The 21,596-nt window shown below is 35.3% G+C and overlaps 1 long non-coding RNA gene across 1 annotated transcript in view; it reads right to left on the minus strand.

Annotated features, from left to right (window-relative positions):
* The window catches only part of LOC116170846, a 92,259-nt gene extending 74,681 nt beyond the window's left edge, over positions 1-17,578 (minus strand). The window contains exon 1 of the long non-coding RNA XR_004145330.1: positions 17,448-17,578. This is a non-coding gene — a long non-coding RNA (uncharacterized LOC116170846). The remainder of the gene's footprint in view (positions 1-17,447) is intronic.
* Between the last annotated feature and the right edge of the window lie 4,018 nt (positions 17,579-21,596).

Consider the following 21,596-nt stretch of genomic DNA (forward strand, 5'->3'; position numbering starts at 1 on the left):
AAAAAAACTAAATTCCCCTAATATACATAAAAGTTAGATAAAATAAAGTTCTATGTATTTTTTATCTCGTCATTTTATTGAAATAAAAGTTGTACTTTATACGCATTTTTTCATATAAGTAGAAATATTCGTGGCATACGACGCATACACGTGGCGTAAATTCTTCAGGTGTAACAATCCGGCTTTATTAGTTTGGCGTTTTTGAGATACTTGTGGCTTGGTTACCACATATTTGTTCATCGTATAAGTGTAAAACAGTTTAGCTCGATAAATATATATTTCAGGAATTATTAGCTATAATTAATTATTCACAACACGCACGTCGGTCACCCCTATAGGACGACCCCCACCCCATATCTGCTCACACTGACCCACATTCGAGCATCGCCTACGTTCATGGAACAATTTTTTTATGTCAAATAGTTATTTGGACTTTGAAACTCCGGCATCAAATTATTTCGAATTAATATAGTTATCTTAGTCAATAAAGGATTATTGTTGTAGGTAGCTTTGCATAGTTAAGGTATTTATCGGTTGTAAATATGCAAAAATATGCACGACACAGGTTGTTTTGCCAAAAAACTCGAGTGATAGAGAAGACCAAAACAAACCGAGACTCGCTAATGTTTCGTTTACTCCTCGAGCTAGGTACCTTTAAAAAAGTCCCCAACAATTGCATTACTGTTTAATTTTTCTTGTGAACCATAATCAATGAGGATGGCACGTGACTGTGTAGGATATTGAGTATGTCCCACAAGATGGCCAACGTCTAAACGAGGATGCGAAAAAGAAGCCTAATTTCGCGAATTTTGATATTTTGTGGTAAAGTTGAAAATGCCAAACCTGTCCCCAAAAATACTTACAACACTCGCCAGTTATTATATTGGCTGGGGGGATGTAACATACCAACGCAGAAATGGAATAATCGATAGTCTTCCTGGAAAAATGATCATGAAATACGTTAGTTCCGAGGTTAGTTTTAAACGTTTTGGATAAAAATGATCTGTGGGGGGTATGCAATACCTCCGAGCAATTGGAAACGTAAATCGTTAGTCTCCCTGGAAACACTATCATAAAAGAAATTAAAGCTCTAAACGTTTTGGAGAATAATTAGCTCGGGAGGGGGGAGAAGGCTGAAATACCCCCGAGCAAATGGAAACATAGATGGTTTTACCCTAAAGATGATCCTAGAATGCTTACTCGCAGTTATGACCATTTTCGAGGGAAAACCATCGCATCTTCTGTTGTTGGACGGTCGCCACCCATGATACTGGCTGGGGGATGTAACGCAGAAATCGAAAAATCGATAGTCTCCCTTCAGAAAAGTTCTAAACCTAGTGGGGAAAAATAAGCACCGGAGGTCTTGGGTGTGTGGAATACCCCCAGCAAATGGAAACTTATATGGTTTTACTCCAAAGATTATCCTAAAACATTTGCTATGGTCATTCTCGTGGGAGGACCATCGCGTTTTCTATCTCCCATTTATCTTTTTTTATAGTTCGTTTGTATATCTGGGATAGCCTGAAGTGTATAAAATTAAACTCAAAAATTTTTACTAAAAAAACAGTTTTTTTAAACCATCCGAAATGGCGCATAACGGTCGAGCACATGACCAGGGATTTTATCGCTACTGCTAGTTTAATAACGGTTGGTAACAAAAATTGTTCAAAATACACGAATTTATGGGCACAAGCAATAAATAGTGCCTGCTTTGTTGTAATTTCCATGCTATTGTTAACATTAGAGTCTCATGAAGAGAAAACGACATCTTTTATAACACGATAATATTGGTAAATCAATTCCTATTGGACGAATTTTAGAAAATCCAAAACGGCATCCTGAAAATCTCGGTAGTTTAATATTTTTCTAGTTATGTCATTAAAATGTAGGCAGGTTTTTTGAATTAAATTTGTTCATTTGAAAATATTCTTTGCTTCACCTTTCTCGTACGACCTAATCAATATCACTAACCCCGCTTTATTGCGATAATGTTTGAAAAATCTCCCTGTCTATTCTCCCCTACGTGAATTCTCAGCAGATATATATTATCATATGAAGGAAGATTAAGTATTCCGACCTTAAAATGGCACTTTCGATCTAGTGCAAAATATGTTCACCATCTTTTCGTAATTAAATATTTGAGAATCTGCTTTTGAATGATTAAATCGTTATTAATTTTAACGTCCTTAAGCGATTTCCCCATTTGGTAAATGCGAAATATGTAAAGAGAGCGATGCAGAATTCGTGTTCTGTTAGTGTACCCCAAAGGCCTAAAGCGTGCATGTTTTGGAATGCCGCCTTTCCGTTGCCTAAATGAAATTAATTAGAAAAAAATACTCGCAAATTAACATGTGGCGCGAGCTTTTTAAGAATATGCAAATATCACTTGCATCGGTCGGATAACCGCATTTGAGGAAATATTTTTAATATTGCTGAAAAGTTGTCAAATACGCCTCTTCAAAATTAGATGTGATACAAATTTAATTTTCAGTTTCTCGTTTTATCGAGTTTTCGGATAAAGAAAACTCACGAGTTCTTTGATCATGTACCCTCGCCTTTTTCCGTTGTCTGTTACAATTTCTCGTCAACAAACGTTGGAGGAATCGTATCGTGCCTTTTGCATAAGAGCTTCAAATATTGGGGATTAAGTACGAAAATTATATAATTAGTGTTAGACCTATAGATTAAAGAAAGCTTTGAAGACCAATAATTATTATTTTTGATTTTATAGTTTTATTACACAGTGTTTCAGGTATCCCTATGCTACGGTTTGCGATCGTTTGTAGATAAATTTAATTGGAAATCGCTCTAACTCTAATTATTGGAAGCTTTACAGAGCATTTGCAATCGTGTATCCGCGGATTACCACCGAATTTATCGCTGTCCCCGAGACTCCCAAAACTTAAAAAAAAATAATCCTTTATGTTCGCTATCTGATTTTAAATACGTTACCGTTAGTGCAATATGCGAATGAACCAGAATAACCGAACGAGGCCTTATTGCGGAAATATAAGCCTTGTTATGGATATATCGCGGAATAGCGAAGTAAAAGCGAGAGAAAGAGGGTCCGTTTTCGCGAATATGATTGAGTTATTTGCGTAGATGAAATCGTGCGCTTAAATTATTCCTGTTATACGTATCAAGCAAATTTGCACTTTATTAACTGCATACGTATTCGGATCGTTTAATTGGAATCTGTAAATGGTGCTCGAAATGGAATTTCATTTATTTAACGAGGAATATTAAGTAGACCATCAGGTTTATCGATTTAGTTCCTTCTGAACTTTGCGGGAAAATTCTCTTATTTTTCGCAATTCATTAGTCTTAGGGAGAGAGCGTGGTACTTATAATTGAATAACTTCTTCTGTTCATCTGATTTTCTGTTTTTTGTTTGTTTTAGAATTTATTTAGAATATTTGAATATTTTTTTAATACCCAGGAAATCCTGGTGGAAACCAACCCCAGCAAAATAAGTATTAAGAGAAATATCTGCGTTCACGCATACAGTGGGTCCATTATGTATGAAATATAGTATATATTCCGGTAAATAACGGCTGTATACGAAATTTTTCCCTATTAAAGTTGTTTAACATTTTATTTTCCATAATAAGGCAGTATTCAGTTGTTTTTATTTCAGAAAACAAGTGAGTTCGAAAAACACTTGAATATTTTTTTAAATTGCAATGTATGGTTTCATTAGGCTCATTTGATGGATTTTTTCCTCTTTTCGATGACATAACATTTAAAAAAAAAATTTTAAAAACCCTGTATTGAGTAACTACATCAATAACATTAATCTAGATATTATGCTACACCAAAATAAAACAAATGTGTGTTTCTTATTAAACCTTGACAAAATGAAATTAGCAATAAAATGGTTTTCATCCCAATAAGTGTTCAAAATATTCGCTATTAACTGCAAGGCACGAAAAGCTTAAATTTGCTGCAGCAATTATTGCTACGTTCGTTTTGCCTTCAAGGTAAATTTTTTTAAATATTCTATCTTGAATATCTAGATTAATGTTATTGATGTAATTACTGCGAGTTTAAAATTTCTTGAAAAATTCTCTTGTATAATATGAAGGTACTACCACATTATCGAAAATACGGAAAAAAATTCTATCAAATGAGTCTAATGAAAGGGTTCATTGCTATTTAAAAAAAATGAAATGTTTTTCGTTACTCATTTATTTTCTGAAATAAAAACAACTGAATGCTGCCTTATAATGGGAAATCAAATTTTATTTTATATTTATATAGCAAAATTTGTGTATAGAGTCGTTATTAGTACCGAGATCTATCCTATATTCTATACATTATGGGAACCCTGTATACTGATGCCTAAGGATGTGAAGGTTTTAAAAAAAATGTATCGTGGAAATTCAACCTAAGCAAAGTTTTGGTCACGTTATCTGTAACTAACATCAACAACCCCCTTAAATGACAAAAATGACATAGGAATGTAACATCACTTTTCTCTTTATCAAACACTGGGGAAATTATAATTTACAGATTTGGCTCAGTTAGGAGACACTCATTATTTAACATTGAAATTAAAAAATAGATACGATGCTTTTACAATACATATTACACAGTTTCAAAATAATTAGATCGGATCGTTGAAGAATATCGCTATTTTTACGCTTTCAAACTCAAAATTTAAATAATAAAACTCCTAGAATGACACGACGAAAATGCACAACACCTTATTTGTAAGAAATCTAAACTACCTTCTAGTCGCCCAACTTTGGAAATACTGGTTCTCCCTCTAATTACATATACCGCTACGAAATGCAATGGAAACTGAACCCGAGCTCGTAGCGGAAGGAGGCCTTTTCTGTTTTCAAAGAACTCCTACTAAATAAACGGCGTTGCAGAATCCAATGGATTAGTTCAATGGAAGGCTCAAGACAACCTACGCGGCCGTCAAAATAGTAAACCCTTACTGAGTAACTGCAGCTGGTGGTAGAGTCCCCCCTTAGATTGGTTTATTTTTCGGTTTGTTAATATTGCTTAATATGATGAATGATGATTCTTCTTACGTAATCCCAAATACGTCTCCTAAATTTGTTCGCAGCCCGTGGAGGATTTTCTAATCACTTTATTTTTTGCTGACGAACTTGACTTTTAAAAAAAAAACTACACGCATAAAAGCAATTGATCTCGTGAGCCCGTAAAGAAACGTGGCCACCCGCTCGGCGGTTAGTCAAAGAATCATCTCTATTTTCTTTCTCTCTGACGCATCTCCACTTGCTGTTGAATTAATTCACGCCTCACGAATTACGTGAGTACTAGGGCGCATTAGGCATAATCCGACGACCTTTTCACTTTGTCAATTCTGCGTTTCCCAGGGGCCCACAATGAGATCACACTTTGTAATTCTAACTCGGGATATTTGGTCACGTAAACCTCATTAGGACCGTGTTATCTACGCTCAAAGACCGCCAGACTGATCCCCAAGTTTATGCAGAACCGAGGGACTTTTGAAAACTTTTACTAAAATTTTGGAATGATCGACCCTTCAATTTGTACTCTTCTTATACCCAGTATTTCACACTATGCAGCCCTAACGTAATTCAAAAATTCGTCCCTATACAAAGGCTGCCGTTATATCCATAAATACCTTTTAAGCTGGGTATCCATTTGTAACAAATGACTCGTAACGTAACAAAGAACATGTTACGCAACGTTGCAAAGTAAGACGTCGCGTCCAGAAAAGTTGAAATTTTTTTTAAAAACTTTTCCACCCTGTATTTAAAAAACGAAGCAAGTTAGGACATACGATTATGTGAAAAAAATTTTGGCTGTTAAATACGCCCTTAAAATCTTTGCACTCAATTTTGAATCACCCCACATTTGTGTATATTTAATATAGATATGTAGAGGACACTCCAGAGAAGCCTTGGGGAAAATAGGGAAAAACATTCCAGTGTGTGGGTTTCACTTCATTAGACCCTCATACCCAGCGCCATTTTCGCGCCAGATAACAATCTTCTGTGTAAAGAAAAAAAAACCTTCAACGAACAATTGAGAAGAAAAGTTCAAAAGGTTTTAAGTAAATATCTTTAATTTTTGAACTCCTTTAGTCTTTGGCACTCAAGTTGATATATGCTGATAGTCGTTTTTTTGTATACCGGGTGGACCTTTTATCTGGAACACTGAATCTATCTTCAAAACAACATTTTTCAAAATTATAAAACTTTGCTACCGAGCAGTGGTGTACATCTGCAGCGACAAAAGGGAGCATATATATTTTTTAATAGCAACCCCTATTTTTATTATACAGTGTGTCCCAGATCGCGTGGGATTGCATGGGTAACTTTGTTATTATTAAAGATAGAGAATTAGTTAAATGGGCAATGTTTTGCAGTTTTGGATGCTTATTTAAAATTTCCTTATGGAAACTCAAAAAGTCGCATAAGTTCGACGTAAATTCAAAAAAACTAAAATTGGTCATTTCCTTGAATGTCTTATATCATCGAAAGTATAAGAGATATAAAAAAAGTTTTATATAAAAGTGACTGTGTTTGATACGCTTAATTTAGAATTGATGTCAAACAAATTCAAGATGGTTACTTTTGAGGAACATTTACCAACTTTCTAAAGTTAAATAGGCGCTATATGAGATTTTTAGATTACTTGATAGATTTTTTAATTCTCTTTTCAACGAGCCATCATAACATAAGATTGAAAATAAGATACCAGTTATATCATCGGTTTTTGTATTTTAATCAAGTAGGCTGTGATGAATTAAAAAAAAACAAAACAAAATCTATTCGAGCCAACAAAACAATGAAAATAATTACATCAGATGTTTAAAAAATCAGGGGCGCACTCATGAGAGGGGGGTTTGGGCATTACAACTCCCTCCAAAATTGTATATAAGTAGGCCTAGAAAAATTTTGATTTTTATAACATCACTTATTGACTATCTTATTATCCATACTTACATACCTACAAATGGTGGTATAACTACAAACTATCCCCTCGAAAAAATGTCATGCCATTATCCAGTTAAACACATTTCAAGACACTGCTTTATTTTACCATTGATGCATTGTCCCAGGTCACATTTTATAGGTCAGTAGGTGGTTTATCCGCAAGAATATCGAAACTAACAGTTTTACCAGTCCGAGTATATGGACAGATGAATCTTATTTTTCTAACTGCGGAGTGTTCAGATCGACATAATGAACACTATACTCATCACAGGAAAACCTAGGTACATGTTGTAGTTTCACGCCGAAATCAAGTAATATTTTTTTAAATTAATGTATTTTATGGCATAATGGGAAGTCATGTAATTGGACCGGTAATCTTCGTTGGATCTTTAACTGCTCACCATGATTTACAAATTCTCCAATAAACTTCCTTAAAGGATTTTTCTCGACAACGTATGTTTCGAAGAAAGGGTTGGTTTATGCTACCTACCAACAAGCTGGCTGCTCAGGTCACAATTCACGAATTATGTACAGTACATTAAATTATAAAAGTAAGTACTTAATTAAAAAATAAAAGTAAAGTGGAAGTAGCTACCACTACAATAATAATAATAATCATCAATGGCAACACGTTGCCTAAACTAAACTGTCTTGAAGTGTGTTTCACTAATAATGGCCAGTATTTTAAACATCTGGTGTAATTATTTTCATTGTTTTGTTGCCTCGAATAGATTTTGTTTTGTTTTTTTTATTCGTCACAGACTACTTGATTAAAATACAAAAACCGTTAATATAATTGGTATCTTATTTTCAATCTTATGTTATGATGGCTCGTTGAAAAGAGAATTAAAAAATCTATCAAGTAATCTAAAAATCCAATATGGCGCCCATTTAACTTTAGGAAGTTGATAAATGTTCCTCAAAAGTGGCCATCTTAAATTTTTTTTTGACATCAATTCTAAATTAAGCGTATCAAAAACAGTCACTTTTATATAAAACTTTTTTTTATATCTCTTATACTTTCGATGATATAAGACATTCAAGGAAATGACCAATTTTAGTTTTTTTGAATTTACGTCGAACCTATGCGACATTTTGAATTTCCATAAGGAAATTTTAAATAAGCATCCAAAACTGCAAAACATTGCCCATTTAACCAATTCTCTATCTTTAATAATAACAAAGTTACCCATGCAATCCCACGCGATCTGGGACACACTGTATATTCTGAAGGTGCACCCCTTTTATATCGCATAACAAAAAAAAACTCAAAGAAGAATAAAAAATTAATCAACACAACGATTTTCCTTTAATTGAGTTTTTTTCTCAAATTTGATTATGTAATATAATATATGTAATTCTTTTGTTATGCTGCTATATCCGAAAAAATGTACTCTTTCATAATATGTAATGAAAACTAATAGGTAGTTGCCGTTAAAAATATCCCCCCCCCCCCCCAAGTTTAAACTGTTCCAGACCACATTTCCACCCTTTATATCGAGTTTTGTTTTAATTCATGCAAATTTGCCCAAAGTGTGACAAATAAAATTGCCCACGACCTTTGCGTGCGGTTGTCTTTAGCCCTGTCCTGATATTTTCCCTTTGCCTTTGACACCACCTATTTTGCAAATACGCCCATCAACGCCTACAATTATTCCAAAAGAAAACTTTTCCTATTGGTTAATCCAAACGATCAAAATCAAAATCTCCAAAGCCAACGTCCTAACTAAAGTAAGAATCAAACTACTATAATCATAATATCTTGCAAGACCATCATAACCCTATAGAGTTAGAAACTGCCAGACCATTCATATACAGGCCATGTAAAGAAGATATAAATGCGCTCAAAATCAAGATGAGGTACTAAACTAACCGTTTGGTTCATAAGCGTGGTATCGACACGTTCAGAATGGCAACACCAGTTAGAAATGTTACGTATTAAACTTTGTATAGACAAGGCTGCTTTATAACTCTCACACGGTATAGAAATAGAAGTAAAAACAAGAGGCAAACTGGGTCAAAATTCAGTGTTTGGTACTTGCCAGTCAACGTCAATCACCAAGACAGCTACTGCTAAATTTTCAAGCATGTTATTCCTGTCACTCAAACGCTTAAATAATCAATCCTCAACATTTTTTTAATGGCGTATAACATTTTCACGCCTCAGCTTCCTTTCCAATTAAGCTGGAATACATTGCCAAAAATAATACTTATGGAAAATCAACATGCAGAAGTTAAAATCTCTTAGAGCAAAAAATTCATAGCACACTCTTTTCTAATGCATCTAACGCATAGGTAGCTATATCAAAAGTTAAGTGGGACAACCATTGTTATAAAGTATTTAAACAATGGTCGAACTTAGATCTTATTGAAAGGCTGGAAGTGTATGCAATCGCCTTATATGTCAAAGATCGTTACGGAACTAATTGTTTACATTTTACAACAATCTGTAGATATGGATAACCAATTAAAACAAATACCTATATAATGACGAAAATGAATAATTGAGGTTACTCAATTAGAGCGCGGTAACAAGCCGCCTTGTCTAGAGGTTGCAAAACAAAAAATACTAAGCATTTCCAAAGAGAATTGCGAGTGGTGGTGGTCTCATGATCTGTATCCATTGCTGGCTGCTTGGTCGTACACTGCAAGTTAGTCACTTCCATGGACGCAAATTGCGTAACTTTTGTAACACTGGCTTTAAGCACTGAAGATCAACAATGTCCAAAACGTTCCCCAAACTACTTGGTACCGCAACCCCAAGTTCGGGCACAACCCTATAGATATTCCCGATGTTGATTATCGATTATACTTTTTATAAACCGCAGCGTAGCCCCATAATTTCACCACTACATCCGTATCTTGCAAGACTAATTAATTCCTTGATATTACCAAAAAAAAGCAAATTTACATAAACCGCCGTCGATTTGATAAATGGGAATAGTTGGTTAAAAAGTGAAATGGGTTTCTCCCGCGGATGGAGATAAATGCGTCAATTTAATTTGTACACCTACAACGCTGCCGTAATTAGTTTTTGTGGGTCGAAAGGAAAGAAAGTTAATGCCGTCGTCGTTGTAATAATAAGAGGTTGGCGCCACTGGACGAGCAAGAATCGAGTTCATGAATAAATCATTGCGAGTAAACGCAAATGCACACAAAAATACGTTGAAGCTACAAATGAAATCACGCTTGCACGAAAAGCTTATTAGCACATTTGATCCTTTTCGTATGTTTGAAGATGCTCCACTTGACGAAAAGAAAAAGCAAAGCTCTATGTGCCTTACAGGATGCGAATCCTAAATATAGAAGTATTAAAGCACGCTGCACTGCTCATATACGTCATCTCTTACAAAAAGCATAAAGTACTCTTCAAGTTTCATTTAAAAAACGAAGCTGATGAAAATAAAACACTAATTTGTTCTTATGAAATGCATCTACTTACTTTTGCTTTGTGGTTTGGGTGTATAATTAATTGGTAAGTCCACCTTAATAACTTAATCAATGGCAGGATTGGGGTTTTGTAATTACCGAAAGTTAATAATTATTTAACATTGATTATTTATAGACTTGGTTTTTAATGGTCTAAATTAAGTAGTCACGCACAATCAATTATTTAAGTTGTTTGGGCGCATTTATTGCACCATCTACTACAATCCCTACCTTTATGTGGAATTCCCTCAATCAATAAGCTTTTAGTGTGTTTTAACTATTGCAAAAAGTACACTTATTCACTTCTGAATATTGAATTTTTATGCACGTTTTGAGTTTTGGTCCGTGTGATACAAATTGTGTGCGCTTATGGAGTTTTGAGTTAATCCAATTTTCATAAAAGAACTCCAATTTTATGCGTAACACATGTTGTACAATTGGAACCTCAAATGAGTAGAAATTGATTTGCCGCATGATATAAATTGTGTATTCTTATGGTGTTTGAGTTATTCAAACAACACATCAATATAATCAGAAAAAAGAATGTAAAAAATTGACGTTAAGATCTACAGGGTGTTGCATTAAAAAAAACTAACATTGGGTCAAATCACAGAAACAGTGATGCAACATTGCTTTTAGAGATATTGTTCAGTTACGTACGTAGACTAACCGGCCAAAAGCTTACAGCCCAAATAGTGCCCAAACCTCCAAAAAATGGTGTCTTTTATTGTGGCAAAGAACGTCCCCGGTTGCGTTTCTGTGTCGGTGATTATTTCTTAGATCTCAAGCAACTATGCAGATGCAAAAAATATTGCGCATGCGCATTCCAAGGTTTGTATTTGAGCAATCCAATCTTTTTCCTCCAGTAAAAGTAAAACTATAATGCCAAATCAAAAAATTTGCGCAAACCAATTTTTTTCTATTTGTTGAGGTCTTGAAATGAAATGTATGTAGGCACCTCGAATAAAAGTAAAACCTATTCAAAAAATGTGTCAACGCCTTAAGGGGTGTTGTAAAAATGATGGATGCGTGACCATCTCGAGGATCGTTCGGTAGGTATTCAGTTGTATCCGATTTTTTCAATTACAATTTCTGTACAGTTAAACCATAATTTTATTATTTATTAATACAACGTAATGGCTTTGTCTTCTTTTTTTATCTAGTAAAATTACCGTTTTCCTCCTAAAGAATGAATTAATTAAAAAATTGATGGAAATTCCAACAAAACCAAATCACCAAATTAAGCACGATACTTTTGTTTCGTGTATAAATAAAATCACTCAAAATCCAAATAAATTACTAATTGTAGATTGTAGGGGAGTGTTTTTCATTTCGATTAATTTGCAAAATCAGTTTTATGCATTTAGCAGATTTAGCTACATTATTATTTTCGTAGTGGGACCGTAAAGGTTCATCTATGAAACGTGGGATAAACATAAATTTTAATTAGCGTAATTGATTTAGCAGCGAGTCGAGGCGCTTTATGGATTATAAAAATTGAAATAAATTACGCATTTACTTGGAGAGCGCATTTTACAATAGTCCTAACAATCTATAGGATTCGTAATGATGTTTTGGTACGAATCTATTGAAAAATGGTAATTATTTAAATCGCATCAGGTTTCCTACGCTTTTAACATTTAACAGTTCTTCCGTAACGCAGTTGGAAGGCGCCACATAATTATTAGCAAATGTTAACATAGTTATACTGCCTTATACGGAAATTAAATAGTTGAGAAAGAGCAAATGATGCATGTTATTAGAGGTAGATACTATCGTTACAGGGAATACTGAAAAGAGTACGAATTTGTCCTTGATGTTGCAATAGATACCTATCTCATGGTTGTATCGTAATACAAATTGGATTGGGCTTTTATTTAAATAAGTTGAAGATAGTTGTTAGAACTCTAATTGCCCTTATATGGATGCTAGGAAAGTTTGAGCTTTTTTTGGCGTATATCCGTCCGCACTCGGGCCTTATAGAAAGCTGCGGTTTTTAAAATAATAGGTTTCAACAGATCAACACGTAGATACGGTGGGTGGGTGAAAAGATCCACATTACTTATTCGTCTCAAATACGTTTTATGTTTTCAACAAAAAAAAGATTGTTTTTTGTAAAAATAATGATTTTTTCCAATCCTGATTGCGATGGGAGTCATGCTTCAAATGCGAATATCTCGAGGTTGGAAGTACTCACAAAAAGAAAACTGAATGTCTTGGCAACGGAGATATGATGCATTTTAGAGAACAAAGTGCAGGAAGTGGATATAAGGAAAGTGAAGGACGTCAAATATGTACGCGCGAATCTAAGGTTCATATGAAAAATACACCCTTGCCAATCGCTAAGGCGAGGACTTTATTTTTACTTGTGTAATTAATCATTGAAGTCTGTGTCAAGGTATAGCACATTTTTATAGAAAATTGGGGAATATTTAATTCTATTTGCACCTCAAACATTTCTACAGCGAATAACTAAATAGGTCATTAAATTAAAACTCTGCCAGATGCAAATACTCTTTGGGAAAACAAGGACCCTTCTGTAATAAAGTTAATGGTAACGCCTTCAATGCACATGAGGCTGAATTATCTAAAATTCTTGTAAATTGTCACTTGCACATCTAACAGAATGAATACAGGGAATTTGAACTCCATGGTGTGGAGTACATCTCTAATCTATAGTGGATTGTCTCCGTTATTTATGAATCAATTTTTTAGAGCATTTTTTAAGAATTAAAAAGGGTTAGTTGAACTAGTTTTATCCTTCATGGTACTCTAATGAAAGGTCTCAACGAAAGGAATTAATTTCTACCAACCATAGCCCTCCTCGACCTCTTATCGTGGTCGGGTATATTCTCTTATACCTCAAGAACGGATTGTCGTAAGAGGGTACTCACAAAGGACGATTGAGACGTCTGCAAAAAATATATCCATTGGTGATATTATATAAGTTATGTGGGTTAAAAAAATGCGCTTTATCTGCACAGGAGTTGTGCACAATTTATACTTGTTTAATCATTATGGTGTGCTTATACAGGGTGGCAATTTGAAAACTTACCACTCCCCATGTCTTAGTGAATAAACGAGATATTTAAAAAAATCAAAATCCGTTTCGGTAATTCGGAGGGGGAATCACAAAGACATAGTTGGCGACGCACCCCCTCCAACCCCCTGCGCCCCAGCCACCCCAACTTTTAAATCTTAAATAGTGACCAACCATGTGTGATAGGTACGGCGTTGGAAAGCTCTGAAAAAATGCTTTCCAATCATACCAATAGGGCCTGGGCATGCGCAAAACAAATTATTTCATTAGGCATTAGTTTTATCTGTATTCGAGGTGTCTACATAAAAAATTTCATTTAAATAACGTAACACATAAAAAAAATTCGATTGCGCATGGGCCCAACATATTTTTTGATTCGGCACTAGTTTTACTTTTGAGGTCTACACCTACATTTAAAGTCTACATACAAAATTTCAAGTATTTAACACATAAAAAATTGGATTACGCAAATACAAAAGCTATCGTGCACACGGGCGGACAGACAGACAGACGGATACACTGACAGACGGGCAGACAGACAGACATCATTACAATACAATTCCGAGGATCGTTAATAAACGGCATGAGTGTTAAATTATGGTACATTGCATATATGAAAAAATTGTTTTTTTTACCATAACTTTTTTCGTAAGCAGCACAGAAAAAAATTCCTTCCTTGATGCAAACCTTGACAGAATAGCGAACCAAATAGCGAAAAAAGTTGAAGAACTAGGAACGGACATACAGACGGACCTCGAGACGGACAAAGTGGCCACAATAGTGCATTTTTTATTTTTGTGGAAATGTGCTAAAAAGAAGAGTTTCAATGGAACAAGTTCTATACAGTACGATAAATCTAATAGAGAGGTGGCCCACTCAAATCACACATAGCGAAAGACAAACTATTCAAAAATGATATAAAGCAAGAATTTCGTAATTTTTACTGCTATGAAAAAAGCTTCTAATATAAGCGACATTTGGGACCAATCTTAAAAAATATTTAAAAAAACTTGAAAATATTCGCTCGCTAAAGAGATACAAGGGAAAATCAAAAATTGTCAATATCAGAATCAAAAGAGACACGAAAAAATGTTTATTAAAAAATTACTTGCAGAGTAGTCTGCCGTTTTCAAAATAAGCACATATACGATGTCAATAAAAAAGTTCCTGGACTTCACCTCATTTTTTAAATAGAAAAAATTGCATATTAAAATTTTCTTTTTTTTACTATATACGCAATCGCAATAAATAGGGAAAATACAAATGGTTCAAAATGATTCAAAAAAGAATTAAAAGCACACCGAAATTTTTAATTTTTTGAAAAATCTAATATTGCACTTTTTAAATTTCTTAGTTTTACATTTTTGGAAAGCGAATTTAATATGTTCTTTTTCGAATAAAATATACCTACAGAGCGTTCAACTAAAAAAAAATGAGGTTAGGTCCTATACATTTTTTACCTGATCCCGTACACTTATTTTAAAACGACAGATTATTCAACAGTCTTTATAAAGAAACTTGTAAGAAACATCTTTCCATATCTCCTTTAATAAATATAGGTTCATTCTGAGATTGACAATTTTTCATTTTCCTACGTACCTTTTAAATTGAAATTTTGAATCAAAAACTATCATATTAAAAACTCTTTTCCAAAATATAACACTACAAAAATTCCATATTGATTTAAATAGATTCAAAAGAATTAAAAAAACCGGAAAACCCAAACAATTTTTTGAAATTTTGTTGTGTTTATCCAAATCATTTGATATTTTTTAAATCTTTTTTGAGCCTTTTTTGAATATCATCCTTAGTGTATTATATTTTTTAAAAGTTACTATGCTATATTTTTAGATTATTAAATAATACAGGACGTTCCATTTAAAAAAATAAGGTTAGGTCTAATAACTTTTTTGCCTAACACCGCGAGGCGTGTGATTGTACCTAAAAACAAGGGGCGTGTACGATTGCCAATGTGATTGTCAGATTGTTGCAACGATTGCGGGATTGCGAATCTGATTGCGGGATTGTTTTAGGCGATTGTGAGATTGCAAACGCGATTGTGGGACAGCAATCAGAGGGATTGCAAGCGATTGCAGACAATTTGTGACAGTATTGCGGGAAGATGGTACCCCCTCGAGGAACACACTGCGCTTCAGGTTTCTCGCAATACTTATGTACTCGTCGAATTAAAAACCGAAACGGATCCAATGCGCACACAGTTCCTGCTGTTTTTCATAGCACACAGTCGCTCATGCTCCGTTACAACGGTTTTTAGAACCGGAACACTGTGGTGTTTCGACTCTTGTTGAACACTCTTTCTTATCCTAACGCGCTTCATTTTTTCGCATATTAGTTTTGTTCACTCTCGTTATGAAGCGGTACACGTATAAAATTTCCTATACCACAATTTGTAAATTTAACAAAAAATCTTCAAAGCCTAAAGCGACCACCTGTTACAATATGTGCATTCCTATACAGTAGTGGAGGATTATGTTGTTGAGGAGCGGCTGCGCATACTACACTTTAAGTTAGGGGTGAATGCTTAGTGCATTAAGAATCCCTTGAAAACAGTTTCCCAATGTTCTTGTGGATAACAAAGTTTTTCATATTGGGACATCGAAATTGGGACACCCTGTACAAATCCGTCCCTGGGGTAATATCTTTTATGTGTAAATCTTTTTTAACTTAACTATTTATGTACTATTTTGCAAACGTAGCAGTTCTTTAAAACTCTTAAATATATAGAAAATAATAACAGAGATTTCCAACAAATTATTCAACTGAAGTTTCTGTGCTGCATTTTCTCAGTATATAATCAAGGAAGGAAACTGGAAATTCTTAATAAGATGCAAATGTTTTGATAGTTTGGCCAACATTCGCGAAATTTCCGGAATGTTTAGCAGTATGTCCCTGCCAACTTTAAAACATTTGACACTTCGAGAGTTGTGAGTACTTCAAACCGAGACCGAGATTTGAGCACCAGAAAGTAGCGAGCTGTTTCCCTGATTAAAATGGAATGGAAATAAAGGGGAATTCATTAGAAGCCATACTGTTCGCGAACGGAAGTGCAGTCATGAATAGTGGGCCGTTAATTTTTTAGTCACAACACTTAATCAAGGCAAAAGTAAAAACGCTGCACCTTTATTAACGAATGGAAGAAGGAAAGAAATGGTAATTAGTTCACACCTACTACTAAGGTCAAGAAACCGATAGCCCCATGCGCACTAGGGGTGCCGTAGTTAAGTCAGAGGGTCTTGAGGTCACGGCTCGTCTTGTGCAGACATAAATTGGCTTTTTAATCATTTGTGACAGCCGGACCAGACCGAATATCATCATCAGTAATGAAAAAGTTGGCGAGACACTATCAAACCTGCTGTATACGGAAACGCCTACGTCACTGACCTAGTCAAATGGGTCTAAAAATAGCATCCCCGTGCTTAATATAGCTTTTATGGAATGTACATAAGAGGGCCCTTATATACCAGTAATTCAAGAGAACTCCACCATAGTTTCTTTGACAATTGCCTACACGTTTGCACAACTAACCATACGGTATGGTAATGAATGCAACACGACATTCTAACTTACTAATGCGACGACTTCGGGATAGTCATATCACGAACTTGATGTTATCTTCAAACAAATTTGAAGCCAAGCATTACATTCTCGATTATTTACAGTGCACAAAGCGCCGAGATGATTGAAATGATGATAAAAGTGTAAACGCATTTTTTTTGTTGCGGAAGCGTGGGCGAAAGTGAAAAACATGAAATCAATCAATGCAAATTTACAAAAACAATGACTAACACGCGCACAATTAGATAGTGACTAACGATAAAATACCTGTACCCAAACGGTCTGTGTTATAACAGCAAATAGCTTGCATCTGAATAGCTGACAGCGCTATTTTAGACAAATGGCCAATACCGTCAAAGATCCTCAGGTGGCATTTATCGCAATTAATTTTAAAAAAAGGCAAACAGAAGCTGAGGAGCTTTAAAACAATCAATTGACGAGTCATTTAAGTGAAAACCTACCTTGTAACAGTATAAAGGATCCACTTTTGTTCACAAAAAGTAAAACGTGCAAATCACAAAAAGTTAAATAACATCGATATAAACAAAACACTACGATAAAAAAACACGTGCGAGGAAACCAGATGTAGCGTTTACGGTGAACTAAAGTAAGTGCGCGAGATAAAATTTTGATATGGTAAACCTCGTCGGATTCTGCGCAAAGCGTCGATAATCGACGCGGCGCTTGCGTCACGGTGTTCGATAAAAATTCAAATTCTTATTGTTTCGAGTTTGCGGCAATTTTTTTGCGCGAAAATTTTGACTGCTGATAGAAGAACATTTCGTGTAACCTTTCAGGCGACTTTTTCCATTTCAAAGAGGGCGGAATTACCATTGCTTGTTTAAATTATGAAACTGCTGACTGCCCAAAGTCCTAAAGGTACGCTTTTTTCCATCACTCGTGCCAAACGCAAGAAATAGCGATGTTTTATATTTATCCGGTAGCAAACCTTTCCTCTAAACATGCCCGTTTTGTTCCATATGTTTCGTTGCATGCGCACCTACAAGGCATTCATTATTTGTCGCTCCAATGGCCATTTTCGGCGAGATATTCATCCGAAATTTTTATTATACCATATGATCCGAAAGCATCTGATTCGTAAAATTTTACAATACCTTCCTCTAGTCTTTCTTATGGGAAGATGTGTCCCCCCTTCGTTCTTAAATTATACCACTAATTAATGACTAACCTGTGCTTTATTGTACGTAAGGTTTGTTTAGCGGATTAAATTCGGTTTGTGTTTTTGGATATTTTAACTTGTAATATGTCTAAGTGACCTTCGCGTATTTTTGTGTGGCAGATCAGTATTCTATTTTTCAGTTTTGACTCCAACGTGAATAAGATCTTGTGAAAGGCCTACCATATTCCTTTTGTCGGTACCCGCTTCCAAAGTCCCGTGCACCCGCAATTCGCGTTTCAAGTTTTGACTCCACCATCAGCAAGATCTCGTCGGAGGTTACCATATTCCCTTTGTCGGTACCCAATTTCGACGTCCCGTTCACCCGCAATTCGAGTTTGAAGTTTTCACTCCACCATCAGTAAGATCTTGTCGGGAGCTATCACATTTCCTTTGTCGGTAGTCACTTCCGACTTCCCGTTCACCCGCAATTCTCGTTGGAAGTTTTGACTCCACCATCAGTAAGATCTCAACGGGGGTTCCCATATTCCCTTTGTCGGTACCCACTACCGGCGTCCTGTTCACTCACAATGCGCGTTTGAAGTTTTGACTCCACCATCAATAAGATCTTGTCGGGGGCTACCACATTCGCTAAACCCCGCCACAAAATAGTACTCCATTTTTAGGCACTTCATCATAGCTCGTGCTTCTATTGGCGACACACCGCGATTAGAGCTCTAAGACATTATTACGCGCCCAAAATCGACTACTCCTCGAAGACGCGCGCTTTGCAAAAGGTGGTTAATTTCGCCCATAGGAAAAAAAACAAATTTCCGTCACGCAGGAATAGTGCGCCTTTACAAGACCTTTCCGACGATACCAATTTCAACACAATCGGACCAAAACCTAGAAGAATATAGAAAAAAACTGAAAAATCTCTATGATAATATAAAACGCTCAGGGATGGCGCCCAGATGTCGCTGGCTTCAAGCCCCGGCCCTGAAATTGTTAATTGCACGGCCCCGTACACGTGCATTCCTCGTCTTTTTAAAAGCGCTATTCTTCTGGCCCGCCAACCAGCAAGCCAGCCGGGAAAAGTGAGATTAAAGACTACCTTTACCTTTTTACAAATAAATTTGCAAAAATGCCGTAAAAATTTGAATTTTGAACTTAAACTGTTCGCAAGGAAAACCTCTCCTGCGATTGGAAACGAAACTACAAAATTCGTTGATTTTTTGCAGCTTGCCAATAAACCGATACAACGAAATATCGAAGGATCCTCGGTATTACCAACACTTTTTAACGACCATTTATTTCAACCTTGCAAAGTACATATGGTCAACAAAAAATATGCATCAAATTCATGTCTAGGGAATTGATATAGTGCTCTTGTTCTTTTTGCCAACAATTTCGGCGCAAGAATAACGATTTTATTTCCCCTGATAAGGCAGCATTCCATTGTTTTTATTTCAGAAAACAAATGAATAATGAAAAATAATTGATTTTTTTTAAATAGCAATGCACACTTTTATTAGGCTCATTTGATAGAGATTTTTTTCTCTTTTCAATGACGTACCATTTGAACATTTTGAATATTCATTGCGATGAAAGCCATTTTACTGCTAATTTCGTTTTGTCTTCAAGGTTTAATACGAAACGTACAGGTTTATTTGTTTTATTTTGATGTAGGATATATAGATTAATGTTATTCATCTAATTATGATACATTTTTTTGAAAAATTTTCTTGAATAAGGGTACATATCATCGAAAAGAGAAACAAAATCTCTATCAAATGAGCCTAATGAAAAGGTGCATTGCCATTTAAAAAAAATCAATTGATTTCTTATTTATTTTCTGAAATAAAAGCAACTGATGAATGCTGGCTTATTATGGAAATAAGCCCCCCCCCCGGCAATCAATGTTAAAAAAATCCCCGCAAAAATATTTCGCTTCAGGTCTCGCATTTGCTAAGGACGGCTCTGGATTTCTATTATGCTGAGCTCACAGTTTTTTCTGTTCCCGATTCATTCGAAGTCCTATAACTTTTGTTCCTGTTGAGCAAGCTTCCTGAAAATCAATGGCGTGCTACCTTAATGTCCAAAGTACCAATACGGCAAATTTCAACACGATCGGACATTTATAAAAAGAGTTATAGCGCACACGGACGGACGGACGGACAATACAAAACTATAAAGGCTCTGAGGATCCTTAATAAAATAAGCATTGAACGGCCAATATATAAAAATCTCGTGTTACGGTGTTTTGGGGTCACATCCCTCCGAAACGGCTAGACAGATTTTTATGAAATTTTGATATTTGGTAGGTATGAGAATAAGTCGTAAAGTGTATTTCAAACCGCTAATAATAAGTATACAAAAAACATTTCACAAAAAACGGCCAAGCCAAGCCGTTTCGGAGGAGTGCGACCACAAACACCACAAGTAACAATGTTTGTGGATGAACTCTTCTGAAATGGTTTGACCGATTTTTATGAAACGTTTTTTTGTATATTTGGTAGGTATGAGAATAGGTCGTAATGGTTATTTGTACAACTAGAGAAGAAAGTGGAGTTTTTCAACTCGAGTTAAAAGTAATTAAACGAGAGTTGAAAAACACCTTCTTCTCAAGTTTTACACATAATTTTTTTTAAAACTGCAATAAAAATTGAAAAATTATAGTATGCAATAATAAAGTTTAATACATACCAGTCCAGATGCGAGTATGTTTCAATTTTAAATGTCATTATTAAGATTATCGCAGCGATTGTTCTCTACTTTCCTCCCTAGAGAGGAAAATCACATTTTCCTCACTCTTTTTAGAGATGAAAGTAGTTGTTTCTAAAGTAGTGTGAGAAAACACTTTTTCGTTGAGACCGATTCCGCTTTCCGTCAGGCCCTTTCCACTTGCCTTCCGTTCCGCTAATTATCCCCTTTTTCTACATCGAATTTAGCGCCTACGATCTTTCTGTTTTCACGCACCAATTTTAAACGCTCTTAAACTACCCAATCAGATTTAAGTTCTACAGACTGAAACCGCCACTATTGGTCCGCGACCGTTGATAGAAAAAATTAAACCATTAACATTTTCCTGATGTCCACGGCCCGTCCATAATTCACAGTTTATTATTGGGCTTACTGTGTCAGGGGTTAAGCTTAGGCGGCATCTGAACTATTGCTATTATATTAGTATAAAATTACCCAAAATGGCAAAATCTAAATATGGTTTTAATTAAAGAACGTCTGAATTAGTCATGTAGGTATTTTGAACTAGGGAATAGGCGTGGATTTCAGTTTAAGATTGGTGTGTCTAAGGCAGATCGATTACTTGAACCGGTTAAAAATCATAAACCAAACCAAAAAAGTGACAGCGACCGCCCGCAATTTCATAGGAACAAACGACGACCCTACATTAAACTACCGAAGCTCTATTACAAATAAAAAATAAAATTAACATAATGTAAACGGGGCGTTACAGTTACCCCCCAATGACGAT

Source organism: Photinus pyralis, unplaced genomic scaffold (assembly GCF_008802855.1).
Source record: "Photinus pyralis isolate 1611_PpyrPB1 unplaced genomic scaffold, Ppyr1.3 Ppyr1.4_LG5, whole genome shotgun sequence".
NCBI classification, from domain to species: Eukaryota; Metazoa; Arthropoda; class Insecta; order Coleoptera; family Lampyridae; genus Photinus; species Photinus pyralis.